The sequence below is a fragment of the Puma concolor genome, chromosome A2 (genome assembly GCF_028749965.1).
Source record: "Puma concolor isolate L17-30 chromosome A2, mPumCon1.1.hap2, whole genome shotgun sequence".
NCBI classification, from domain to species: Eukaryota; Metazoa; Chordata; class Mammalia; order Carnivora; family Felidae; genus Puma; species Puma concolor.
This window is the reverse complement of record NC_141668.1, coordinates 32,825,925-32,840,599: the sequence shown is the minus strand read 5'-3', so window position 1 is coordinate 32,840,599 and position 14,675 is coordinate 32,825,925. Positions and strand designations below refer to the sequence as shown.

The following is a 14,675-nucleotide window of genomic DNA, read 5'->3' as shown; positions in this document are numbered from 1 at the left end:
ATGAGTATTTATTAGTGCTCTCTCAAGATCTGCCTTGTTCCTACAATTATATGCTTTAGACCGATTGCAGAATTGCTATTATCTCTGTTAAAAAAATTGCAGTAAATGGAATATAAAATGGTCAAGATAACTTTTTGTGTATTAAATTTTATCTCTACAATTACCATACAGTCTGTTTTTAGCATTAAGTACATGATTTGCATAATAACACAAAGGAGCCTGGCAGCAGAGTTTGTCACTTACTGTGACATCAGTCTGCTTTTTATTCTGTAGTACATAATTAACTTAAAATTATTAATTAAAAAAGTAATTATTGCTAATGATAGATGAATGCTTAATAATAAAGACTGTTTTCTGTTTGACTACAACAAAGAGAACACTAGGATCAGAATTATCTTGCAGAGTTTTGTAAGATTTGATGACTTTCATCGCTTCTCGGCCTTTTGGCTAAGATCAAGTGTGTAAGATTTGATGACTTTACTTTTTGTCCTTGAAATTGTTACGGTGCTTTCTAAACTGAGTATTATGATACATCATATTTGGTTAAAATTACTCAGCATTCTTTTTTTCTTAATGTTTATTTTTGAGAAAGAATGAGAAACTGAGTATGAGTGAGTGAGGGACAAAAAGAGAGGTAGACACAGAATCCCAAGCAGTTTCCAGGCTTTGAGCTGTCAGCACAGAGCCCGATGGGGGGCTCCAACTCACGAACCCCTCGGATCATGACCTGAGCCAAAGTTGGATGCTTAACCTACTGAGCCACCCAAGCACCCCACTCAGCATTATTTTCTGCAAAAATTTTTGATGCTATATTTTGAGGCCAAAGAAAAATGACAGGTGAATAAATAAATACACCCACACAATTTGATCCCATACACATGAACATATTTGGAGGACTTGTTGCCTGATTTATTATTTGTGGTTAATTGAACTTGAAATGGTTATCACGGCATAACCTGATGTTACTTAGTTTATATTTCGGGACACATTATTATGTCACACTGATGTTCCTTCCTGGCTGGAGTTTGCATGTTGTTTGGCATCATTTAGATAGCATGTACACTGTACTGAATTAGACAACAAAATACTCTATAAGATAATTCCTTTCAGATCTGATAGCTCCTGGCACTCTTAACTGTTTGTCATCAAATTTATTACAGTTTTGCTAGTAAAAATCCATCTACTTTCAATAATCTGAATACTTATAGACTATACTTTGGTAGTTGGAATAAATATATATTGTTCATTTGACAAATAAGACTGCTAATGGCAAGTGGCAAAGTACCTGGGATAAAATCAGAAAGTAATTATCCATAGTTGGAAGCAATGCCTAAAAGTAGCTGGAAAATTTGAAGAAAAACCAGGGAAAAAACTATTTGAGTCACTGAGTATATGGGAAGTATTAGAGGGTTGTGGTTGAAATTCAGTTATATGTAAAGAAAGTGAAAGATGAGACCATAAATGGTAATCTTCCCCACCCTGCTTTGGAGGATAAAATTTTCTACTGAATAGCTTATTCAACTGGATGATGAAGGAGAATAGTCTGGAGTTCCTGGCTAGAGTAGACCATTATCTTTGGGACAGTGCCCCAACCACAGTGACTGCTGGAGGGACAGTCTAGCTTTATAGAACATGACCTTTGTTTTGGCCACATGTGGTTGGATCTGTATGGATAATGAATCAAGGGCAGTTCACTCGTATACAGGTAAGCAGGCACAATCTGATTCTGTCTCAGAAAATTACATTAAGACACACTATAAATGGGAGCCCATGCATGGAACTTGAAACGATGAAAGTATCAACCCACTTTCCCATTCTGATATTTAAATTGCAGTTTTGAAAACCCACATCTATTTCTATTTGATGTACACAGTATGAACAAACCATATGTCAACTCGATATGAAAAGCAAAATTTTCTGAGGAAAATAACATTTCAATGCATTTTTTGATATTTGGGTAAGTATGTATATATGCATATAAATATACATTTTCATAAACTTCTGCCAAGTATTAATACTAAATTCTGTTTTAAAAATCTTTGGATATGTATTACTCAGATTATGTCAGGCTAATGTAATAAATTAAACATCAGATATCAGTGATTTTAACCCGTTAAAATTTTTTCTTTTTCTCACTCAAGAAAGTTTGATGCATTTTGGTGAGGGATCCACAGACTCTCAATGACTGTGAAGTTCACTCCAGTGCTTTTTATTTGAACCTTTGGAATATCAGTGCAGTTAGTGTTTCACTGGTTTGGCCTAGAGGAGATTCAGGACATTCATTGGTCAGAATTAGTTACATGGACCCGACTAACTGCCAAATGCCTGAAAAACTGTAACTTGTGTTGTTGTTGTTGTTGTTGTTGTTGTTTACCAGAAAGAACATGGAATATTTTTTGAACAGACTGTCTTTCTCACACTATATCCCAGCCCTGGCTTCTACAGGGTTGGAAGTTTTTTTCCTCACAAAGGAGTTAAAATTTAACCAGGCAACTATGCAGCGGTTGCATGGGATGCTGCCAGGGCTCTTTGGAGTTCTTGAGCCTAGAAACTTGGGGATGAGAAGAGGGGTCACAGTACTGGCAAAGGCAGTTGACTCTAGTTGGTAAGAGAGGTTAGGCTCTTTTTACCAAATGGAGATCATGGCTATGTGTGAGACTCCATGATTTATAGGTACCTCCTGGTACTCCCTTGCCCCAATGTAGCTATGAGTGGGCACATGCAGCAACTACAGCTGAGAAGTTTATGGTAATGAAATGTCCCTAGGGATGAATGTTTTATTTTATCACCAAGTAAGCCTCCAAGACCTTCCCAGGTGATAGCTGAGGGGGAGAGGGGAAAAATTATTCTGACACTTGTTAAAATGGTAAGGGAGACTTTCTTCAAGATTGCTGCAGTAGGGGAGAGAGATTAATCTCAACTCCAAATATAGCAAAGACAGCTGGAGGTTCATAACCAATGAAGAGTGTGAGGAAGGTCAATAGATGGAAGGTTACTAACAGGAGATATCAAGGGTAGGGAGATTTTTGCTAAAGCAACAGCAGGGTTCTTGCTGCAAGCAGGTCAGTGGCTTATACATCCAAGGTAAGGGTTGAGGAACTTGATCAGATATCAAGGGTGATAGATATCGAGAATGACTTAGCAGGATTCTTGCTAACTAGACTTTGCGAGAATGGAAACAGAAGCCCAAGTTTGAGGCTTAGTTAAGAACAGTTTTCAGGGAAGTTTAACTGAAGTCCGAGAGAGGCATTTTCAATGGATAGTGGAGCAGAGAGATTGGACAAACATCAATTGCAGTTCTGAAATACATCATAGTAATAGAGGAGATAGTCAGTCTCAGTAACCTCCCTCTTCTGATATTCCTTTCAGGAAGCAAGGCCAATGAGATCATTTTTTCCCATATGTGTGTGGATAATCTGTGTGGTACCAGGGATGGGCTCTGGCAGTCAGGAAAATGTGCCCTTCAGATTTTTTAATACATGCAGTACCAATGTCTGATGATCCAAGCTGCTGTTCTCTGAAATCCATCACTGCATTTCAGTTTATTTCATGGTTCCTATGGGCCCTGCTACAAGTCAGTGACTGAGTGTAACAGGGAAACCAGGGCACCCCTATTCCTGGGAAAGGCAGGATTGTTCTGATGGGCACTTACGGTTCGGTAACTTCTGGTCAATCTTGCCTGAATTCCTTAGACTGCACTGTGATCTGAGATTCTTCTAATAAGTCTTTCTCCCTTCCCTCCCCTTCACATTGGTCAGAACTACATTGTGGTCTGATGTCTCTACAAACTTCTGACAGCTTCTTCCTCATTTTCCCTCACAAGCATTTCCCCTCAAAAAACACATGCATAACAAATCTCATCCTGGCATCACTAGAATGTGAAATAGAAACCGGTGAAATTGAAGAGTGTTTGTGACCTAATATTTTTCTGGAATTCTTCAAGTCTTAGTTAAAATTTTAAAACTGATTTTTAGTTCAGTTCTTTTATTGTAAACCAGCAAAGGAGCCAATATGTGTTTATAGGCTTTCATGGAACAGAATCAGGACATCTCTATGAACAAACACTGGAGCAGAGGCAGGAAAAAAAAGTTTCTGGAAAGGATTTGTAATTGCACAGGTGATAAAATTGGTGTTTAAAATTAGTTTTCTTTAAATTGTCAAGTAGTAGGTAAGCCGAAACTGATACTTGGGTTTAACATGGCATATATTAACTATTATATCAGGTTATGTTGACGTAGGTAAATACCAGCATAAAGAACTAAATGATGTGTTCTCAGGAATTTGGATATTCCTGTGGATTCCAGATTTATACAAGGTAGTCTAAATGATTGTAGGTAAGAAAGCAGGAATGAAAGACTGCCAACTGGAGCTGAAGAACACCATGAAATTAAAACTCACAAAATTAATAAGGGAGATTCCATTCCTTTCCCCCACCACAACCTATTTCAAGTTATGTTTTTCTCTTTATAATATTTATTTTTCTTTTAAATGGTGACCTTGATATACACTGTAACCACACATTAAAAATATTATCTACTTCCAAGTCTCACATCTATTGGAAATTTATTTCTGATTATTTTACTGTATTTAAAACTAATCTACATGATGACAGTGCTCCACACTTAGAAGTCCAATGCCACTCACATGACATCCAGTTAGTTTCAGTTTTATTGATCAGGGAAAATATTGAAAACTTAGAAATTTGAGAAATGGTAGAGTATAATGTCAAGTAGACTATGATATATTATCTTTTTGAAATGAAAAGTAATAATTCTTAAACTCTGTCTTAAAATTTCTTTTTTCAGTATATGAAGGCTACTTGAAGATTTTATTTTATTTTATATTTAAATTAATTTTAATTTAATTTTATTTTATTCCAGTGTAGTTAATATACCATGTTATTTACTTGAAGCTTGTAAAGGTTAAACTATGAATGCTAGGTCAGTGTTTATGAAGCTGTATGCCTAGTAGTTTTTGGTGGTATTTTGGAAGAAAAATTATATAAATATGGTAGTATCCATTTCACAATTGTTTTATTTTTAAACTATTTATTGAAATATAGTATGCATATCGAGAGACACAAATAAGTATAAAGTTTAATGGATGTCATTACAAATTGACAGATGAAACACAACAAACCAGCAGTCTCATGTCCCTTCCAGTCACTGTTCTCTCCAAGAATAAAACAAAATGGACATCCCAAATGCATAAATTATTTTCACCTGTTTTATACTTTACATAAATGGGATCAAAGAAGAGGGAGGGAGAAGGAGAAGGAGGAGAAAGCAGCTATAAAAATGCTCTTAGAGCTAATAAGTCATTTTAGCAAGTTGGAAGAATATAGGATCAATAGACAAAATTACCTATTTTTATATACTGGCATGAACAATAGGAAACTGAAGTTAAAAGTCATACTTTGCAAAGACTAAATTTTATTGTATGTGATTATACCTCAATGAACCTGAAATAGAAATAACTGTAATTACTCAGTGAATTGCCTTTGAAGTCAAACAGATTCTGCCTTTGTTATTAACTGGAAGTTTTAATACAATATTTTATACATTTAATTTCCTTAACTATAAAATGGGTTTAACAAAATATTTGTTATGATTGTCTCATAAATATTTGGTGATAAATATAAGTAGTTTGTGGGCACATTACAGACATGAAATAAATATTAATTGTCTTTTATAGTTCATATAGATAATTTACATGGCTCTCTATAGTGGCTTTAAAGTTTCTTAATCAGAAATGCATCTCTTTCAGTTTCCTTGGCTATAACTTAAACTGATGGATCCTGTTATAATGGAGTGAGGGAAGACCCAACCACACTAACCTCAATGTCACCATTCTTGAGAAGCAATGCTGGAAAATCACATAGACCTTACTGTTACCACTTATTCCCAGTTCAGCAATTTGCTACCGTAGGAAAATCACACGGGGCTTCATCTTTCATTCTGACTTCATTAGATCTCTTTTTTCCTCTTTTCAGGAGTAGAGGTATCTTTATGTCATTGTTGTCTTCAGCTGCTTGATTCTTCTTTTATTAAATTTAAATTTAATGCAGCTAAATACTCTGCTAAATCTATCTCAGTATAACAAAATTTAAAGGAACTTTAAGCCATATACTTTTTAACCTTTTCTTAAAAGATAGTTTGAATTATAGTAACTTAATACAGTTAAGTTACTGTATTAAGTAACTTAAGTAACTTAATGAACCATGTTCATTAAGCATGGTTTGTACAGTTTCCTTGCAGTATTATGTACTGAATAATAGCTGATAGTAGTAGAAAAAAAGGCTAATTAATGAAATTTGCTTTCTTGACCTTTTAATTGGCCAAGAGTCAGTGGATACCATTTTTAACTTTTTGTATATTTGACTTCTCCCCAATTTATACCTCTCAGACGTTTCATTTATCACCTACATAAATATATTCATTAATAGTCTTTGTAAAACTTTTGTAAACTTTATTTATGAAACACATATAATGATTTAAAAAATTTCCTGCTATTAACATTGGCAATTTGTCAATAATATTTTCATGAATATTTGTTATCACAAAGATTAAAAGAGATGCCCTTCATAAGGGGTTTCTGACATAACAATAAACACTGTAAAGAAGGTAGGATGTTAGAAATTTTTGTTCTAAATAACATTAAAAAGTTTTCCTAACTGGAGGTATGCTTCATATCTGTAGGAAAAATTAATCTAATCCTTTTTTTTATAATTTAGTAATACATTTCACAGTTAATACTATATAATGTTATAATTAATTTATAGCTTTAAAAAATATTAGACTCTTCTGGGAAATTTTGAGATTGTTTCCAGTTATTAATCAAGATTTGGTTGTGCTTGAATTAAATTCCACTGGTGTATTGAAAATAAAATTTAAAAAGAGAATAAGCTTTTACTTAAAAATTTTTGATTATGCTAATATGGGTAAGTAGTAGTAATGGAAGTTTTGGTATACTTGTAATTAGATTTTAATCATATGGATTCATTTCACTTGCTCTCCAAATAAATCCTCTAATGGAATGTTTTCTCCTTAGAGTGTAGTCTTTATATTAAACTTTCTTCAAGATGAATAAATCTCATAATTAAATGAATTTAATAATCAACTCTGATTGAATATATTAAAATGAAATGTACTTTTAATACTTAAGTAATTAAGATATGTACATTTCCTACTTTGGTACTAAGAACAGATCTGTATTTACATACTACAGAACAAACAGTCTAGTGTCACATTCATTTCTTGGATCTCAGGGAAGGTCTACCTTTTGCCATTTTTATATGATCTTAATTGATACATCAATAAATATGCATCACTTATTATTTTGGATCACCAAAGTAAAAGAAATTCTCATTACAAAAGGGTCAATAATGAAACTTTTCTCTAAAATAAAGAAAAATATTCTGGATATTTTCAAGTCTTGAATTTTTTAAAGTTCATTTATTATGAGACAACGTGCACAAGAGAGAAAGGGAGGGCCAGAGGGGAGAGAGAGAGAATCCCAAGCAGGATTCTGCATTGACAGCTCAGAGCCAGATGTGGGGCTCCAACTCATGAACCATGAGATCATGACATGAGCTGACATCAAGAATTGGATGCTCAGTGGGCTGAGCCACCCATGTGCCCCAAGTCTTGAATTTTTTTATGCAGACAGTTAAAATTTTCTAATTAAATCTTTTCTATATCTAGCTCATAGTGCTGAATCATATGGATTTTTTTATAGGAAAATAAATGTGAATTTCAGTGCATTTGATTGAATTTATTAGTAAATACTGCATTTCATTAGCAAAATACAAAGTGACAAAATATATATATGTAAATATCATCTATATATTTTCCTATCATCATCATCTGTCCTTTAATTTTTCATCCATTCATTCACCTTCTATTTTGTGTAAATTCTGAGGGAGAAAGTCTCATAAATAACAAATTTAGCTCATATATTTTCTTAACTAAGTTAATATGAGTATGTAAATTGTCACAGATGAGAAACACTTTCATTTTTTTTAATTAAAAAAATTTTTTAATGTTTATTTTTGAAGGAGAGAGAGAGTGTGAAGGGTGGGGGGCGGCAGCAAAGAGAGAGGGAGACACAGAATCTGAAGCAGGTTCCAGGCTGAGCTGTCAGCACAGAGCCCAGTGCGGGGCTTGAACCCATAAACCGCAAAATGACCTGAGCCAAAGTCGGACGCTCAACCGACTGAGCCGCCCAGGTGCCCCAAGAAACACTTTTTTATGGAATAAAGTTAAGACAAGTTCTTCTGAACCCTCTTTTAATCTGCCTTGTCCTTGGGCCTTTGGCCTGCTCAGTTTATTTGTAGCAAGAGTTCTGTTAAGTCATTTTAAATAGGATCTTTAACCAAAAAAAAAAAAAAAAAATCAAGTCAATAATAGTATATAGTTGTTGCAGAAATTATACAGGTATATGAATGTGTGAACTATGAACTTACTAGAAAATGGTAATTATGAACCTACTAGATAAAATCCAAAGTCCTTAGTAGGCCACACAGTTGCTTTTATAATCTGATCAACCCTCCCTCTTGTGAATTCTCCCACAGTTGCCCAAAATCCCCTTTATATCCAAGCCACACGAGAACTTCTTTCTTACTGAACTTGGAGTGTAGTTGTACACTCTGGCAGATCCAGTGGGTTGCTTTTCTCTAACTATTTCAACATCTTCTTGAAGGAGGTAATTGAGAGGATGTAACTTCCAGTTGACATGCAAGCTGGACCCAAGCAATCAGAGACTCCTCCCCTGTCCTTGGATGTATACTCTGTGTACTGTTTCCACAGTAGAAACCGTTTTCAAAGACACAGTCTTGAGAGAGCAATGTGTTGTTGAGACCATCTGGACAGTGTTTGTGACTGAACTGTTTTAAGGCCTATTTATAAACTTTTAAAATTCTGGTGGGGAGATCTGTTTGTCTTAAGGATGCCCCCAACTAGCCTTGTATGTAAGTTCCTTAGCTTATTAAAATTACCACCTACTAAAAGAAAAATCTTTTACCTTGAATATCTGATCAAATTCCTGATCTCCCACCTTTGATATCTCATCATCCTGGCCTGCCTTCAGCAAGAGTTTTGTTAAGTTGGATTAACAAGAATCTCCTATCCTTGATGTTCCCTCTTACTCATTTACTCTCTGTTGACTCCACACTCTACTCGTTGTCTGTAAATCCCTACTTTTCCTTGTTTTATTAGTCATTGAGCCTGCTCTTTCTCACTTATCATAATTGTCTTGACACCCATCACAAATAGACTTGAATAATACTGCTTTACCAATACTAACAATTATCATAATAATTTTTTCTTTAGCACAGTTCAGATATGTCTACTGAATTAACAAAATAGTCGTTTCAAATATTCTTCAATATTCACCTCATGGTAAGATAATGATTTGAAATATGCTATCCATTTAATAAACTTCAATTGAAATATAAGATGATAGAGAAACTGAGGGCATAATTAGATATAGTCCATCTTCATCAGCTATTTGGTGTTTATTCAAAAGCTCATAATTTTCTCTAAATAATATGCAGATGAGTAGTTTTGCAATAATTTAGTTAAACTATACAAAAAGTCTATGTTGAATGAGTTGTTTTCATTGTTTATAATAAGATCACCTTAGGAGTCTGGAATTTTAATTAGTGTTAGATTAATGTCATTAAATGACATAATAGCAATGTCATAAGTAAATGACATAATAGCAATGTCATAAGTTACTTTAGAATGTTGAATGACATAGGCATGACGATGTGTGAGGCATATTACCATTATGTGGATATTTGTGTGTGCCCTTTTTAATTAATTTTAATAATGTTTTTATTTTAGTTTTAGACTAATAAAACAACAAAGATAGTACACAGAGTACCCATATGCCCCCACTGAGTTTCCCTTACTAATTTTTCTCATATTAATATAGTAAATTTGTCATAATTTATGAATCATGTATCTGTATATATTATTATCTAAACTCTTTGTTTTTTCCAGATTTCCTTTTATTTTACCTATTTTCTTTTACTGTTTCAAAACCTCTTCCAGAATACTATATTGTGTTAATTCATCATGCTTCCTTAGTTTCTCTTGGTTGGAACAGTTTCTCAGGCTTTCCTTGTTTTTGATAACTTTAAGAGTTTTGAGGAGTGCTGATCAGGCATTTTGTAGAATGTTCCTTAGTTGAGATTGGTTTGATGTTTTCATCAGATTGGTGTTATAAGGTTTGAAGACAAGACAGTTAAAGTGACATTCTCACCATATCATATCAAAGTTTACCTGGTATCTATATGGCATCACTTTAGCATTAATCTTAAGTACTTGACTGAGGTAGATTTTTGTCAGATTATTTACTGTAAAGTTGTCCCCTGCCCCATTCCATCCTTTATTCTTTGGAAGGAAGTTGGTGTACACAACCTACAGTTAAGGAATGAAGACTCATGCTCCACCCTCTTCAGGGGAGAGTGTCTGCATGTGGTGTTTAGAATTCATCTTCCTCCCTCCCTGTCTGTCTCTGTGAATGTCTCTATGTTCCTTCCTTCCTTCCTTCCTTCCTTCCTTCCTTCCTTCCTTCCTTCATTCCTTCCTTCCTTCCTTCCTTTTGTTTCTTCATCAGTATTGTCTCCTAGATATTTATTTTATACTTTGTGTTATAACATAATATACTTTACTTTTTTTTTCTTCAAATTATTTCAGCTTTGGCCATTGGGAGATCTTTCAGTTGACTCCTCTGTGTCTATAACATAACCATATCATCACACTTTTTAATTTTTTTTTGAATTCTTTACTTTCTGGCATTGTAAGATGTTCTAGACTTATCTCATGTACTTTCCACCTCAGTCCTAGAATCTCTAAGGACTTCTGTTTTTATTTACTGGATAATGGAATTAGAAACCAGGATCTGGGTACTAAATGTGTTCTTTCCTACTGGGGTATCTTTGCTTCTAGGCACTCCCAAATGTATGAGCATGAAGAAACATGAATGTATAATAACTTCAGTATACAGACAGTCCCTGACTTTTTCAACGTTAGAATTATGTGAAAGCAACATGCATTTAGTAGAAACCATACTTTGAATTTTGAATTTCAATCTGAATGGTGTGTCATACTCCTTCATGATGCTGGGCAGCACCAGCAAGCCACAGCTCTCAGTCAGCCATGCCCTCATGGGGATAAACAACTGATATACTGACAACTCTTCTGTACACATGCACACATTTTGCTTTTTTCACTTTAAGTGTAGTATTTAATAAATTTGATATTTAACACTTTATTATAAAATAGGCTTTGTGTTAGATGATTTTGATCAACTGTAAGCTAATATAAGTGTTCTAGCACGTGTAAGTGTTCTCAGCACATTTAAGTTAAGCTAGGCTAAACTATGATGTTTGGTAGGTTAGGTGTATTAAATGCATTTTGACATAATATTTTCAACTTATGATAAATTTATCAGGAAAGAACCCTGTAATAAATCAAGGAAGATCTCTATAAACATACCTAAAAATATTTCTTTTTCTGTTCATCTTATATTAAGCTAAACATGGTTTTTGCTGATGTATCCAATTCTAATCCATTGTCATATGGATGATCAGCCTTCTCTCTCTTGGTTATCTATAATATCCAACTCAAATAATGAGAAACTGGGATCCTACCATCTGCTACCAATTTACTTAATTGTTGTTCAATTCTAATACAGTATCAGAATTGTTAACCCCTATTATCATGGGGAGACAACTTTATTTCTTCAATCTTCTTCAGTGAGATTATCTCATACATTGGTAATACGGCGGTCCTTTTGTCACAGTCTGCATTCTACTGTAGAATTCTCTGGCATTCTAAATATTTTTTAAACTGGCATATGTTAAGTTTGACTTTTTCATCATGTATCCACCCTTATAGTATCTTTTAGGATAGTTCTACTGCCCTAAAAAAATTCCCCTGTGCTTCACCTATTCTACTCTCACCCCTCTTCTGAACTGTTGGCAACCACTAGAATATTTATTATGTCTTTAGCTTTGCCCTTTGCAGAATGTCATATAGCTGGGATTATGCAGTATGTGGACTTTCAGAATGAATTCTTCCTTTCACACAGAAATATTCATCTGAAATTCATCCGTGTTTTTCTGTTTCTTGATAACTCCATTTCTTTTAACTTCTAAATAATTTCCCATTGTATGGGCATCACAATTGGTGTATCTGTTCACCTATTGAATAGGATCTTGGTTCTTTTGAGTTTTTGACAGTTATGAATAAGGCTGCTGTAAACATTCATGGGAAGTTTTAGTGGATATAAGTTTTCAAATCAGTTGAGTAAATATCTCAGTTCATGTAGTGCCTGTTCCAAGTATATTTTAAAAATATGACCAAAGGAATGGGAGGTTCTCACTGATATATTAAGCAATATACTGCTGGGTCATAAAGAAGATATTTTTGGGGGGGGGGAACTGAAATCATGGTGCTGGGTCATATAGAAATATTAGTGGGGAAAAAATAAATTGGGATCATTTTATATTCTTGTCATGCTTCTGAAACTTCAAAATATCAGTATATTTTTCATTCTCTGTAGAAAAAAATTAATCCATAGTGGCTTGTAGAAAATATAAGAAATGTTAAATCCTTTGGTTAATGTGAAAAATAATTAGTAGTTATTTGAATGAAATTAATAAATATATAATGTAATGCTAAAGCAAAATGTAAATAGTGTTTAAGACACTTTGTAATTAGGAAGGAAAGCTTGATGTAGAGGTCAGTGTTTTTCTCAAATGTCTACCCGATTGAACGATTCTGCTCTTTACTAAAACATTTATTAAATAAAATGCTTTATTTTTATTTCTGTTGGTACTAATAAGTTATTTTCATAGAAGACTTTAAGTTAGAGAAAAAATAAACTGGAAAACTGCATGTTACATGACAAGAAGTATAAATAATTCCCACTATCAAATTATTAGTTAAAGTATACTAAAGTAAGTTGTCTTGAAAATGCAGTGCATTAGGCCCAGTAAACTCGTCATGGACATACTATATTGAGTTTTGAACTATTCATTAACTCTTGTAGCTTATCTCATAGAAACATTTTTCTGATAGTTTTATAACATATCAGTGAGAGGATGTAGATGGAAAAAGACTTGAGATGACGGAATATCTTCAATTAGCTTGATCATAAGATTTTTGAAATTGTCTTCATATTTAAAGATCATAAATTGGTAAAGCATAGCTTGAGAAAATGCAAATTACTTAAAATGAGAATAAATTTCTACAGATATTTTTCTAAAATTGTAATGATACATGAAAGTGATTTTTCTATATAAATATAATATCTCTTTCATATTAAAAACATTTTTGGCATTTTACTATTACAGCTGAAATTATATAAAATGAATTATGTATCTCAATGTCTCCATAGATATAACATATAGAATATTTTATTGATGATTTTTCCTCTCCATCATAAACATTATTCACTGAACAGGTCTCTGAAACAAGGATGCCCATGGCAATCCCTTGGATTTTGCACCCATCAATAATGGATTCTACTTTTATGGACTTTGTGTAGTCTATCAGTTTCTTTCTCTTCTTAAATTTTGCTGGTTTCAGAATTTTGGCTACTTATAATCTGCTTCACTTTACACACAATTATCAAGTGAATGTACTTCAGTTTTTTACACATCAGTTCGGAGCCTGTGTTCCAAGTAGTTAATCTGAGAAAGACATAAATCTGAAAAACAGAGTAAGTAAGGCATTGTAGGCACCCATTATGAAACTCATAAATGACATCTTACAAATCAGTTTTCAATCTTCCAGTGATAAATGTTGGTTGCAGTTTTAATCAGTATATTGACCACTGGTAAACCAGAAGCCTTGAGTTGAGTTCCTTTTTTCTTTTTTAAGAAATGCATACTTCCAGATATTTTGAAAAATTAATATTTTTTCCATAGGATTTTTTGCAACTCATGCAGTATTTCCCTGACTTCACGTTTAGAAGAAATTTCATTTGGAAAGTTTATCACTCATTTTATTATTCTGCTAGTATTTAATGCTGACTGATCTCTGAACTTTGGGTGACTGTGGCCAATACAGTTAGTTCATGTATTAAAAATTTTAAGAAATGACACTTTTATTCTCTAAACGGTGCTATTGATTAAACTGGATCATTTATTTTTTATTTTATTTATATATCACATAACCAGGATTAACATGCTGCACTTGGTTTTGGAGTTTAGATGGCTCCTAATAGATTATTTTTCTTTAAAGCTAGCTGATGCTTGCAGAAGAAATTTATGCTCCCAAATATGTATATTAAAAATAATTCCTAAATCAAAATCTAAAGATGAAAGAAAAATATGAGCCATCACCATTTTATCATCTAAGTGAAGTCCCTGGCAAGATTCAGTTCAAGCATCATCTCTTAACAACTTTTTTTCTCATTTCCTTGAATGGGTCCTTCAACTATAGCTCTTTTTTTCAGCTTTTTTCCCTACTTTATTTTAATCCTCTTGTTTACTCCTTTCTATGTTTTACTTTTACTTGTCTGTCTTCCCCTTACTACCTTTTAATATCCTTATAGGCAACGTTGTTATCATCTTGTATTTCTAGCAACTGGTCTAATGTCTCCCTCGTAATGAGCCCTCATTGTAAACATTTTTTTGTCTGAATCTGAAATGATCAGGT

General features: G+C 33.5%; 1 pseudogene; it reads left to right on the top strand.

The window, feature by feature from the left end:
- Positions 1-427: 427 nt before the first annotated feature.
- On the top strand, positions 428-563 carry LOC112867114 (U2 spliceosomal RNA; annotated as a pseudogene).
- The last annotated feature ends 14,112 nt before the right edge of the window (positions 564-14,675 follow it).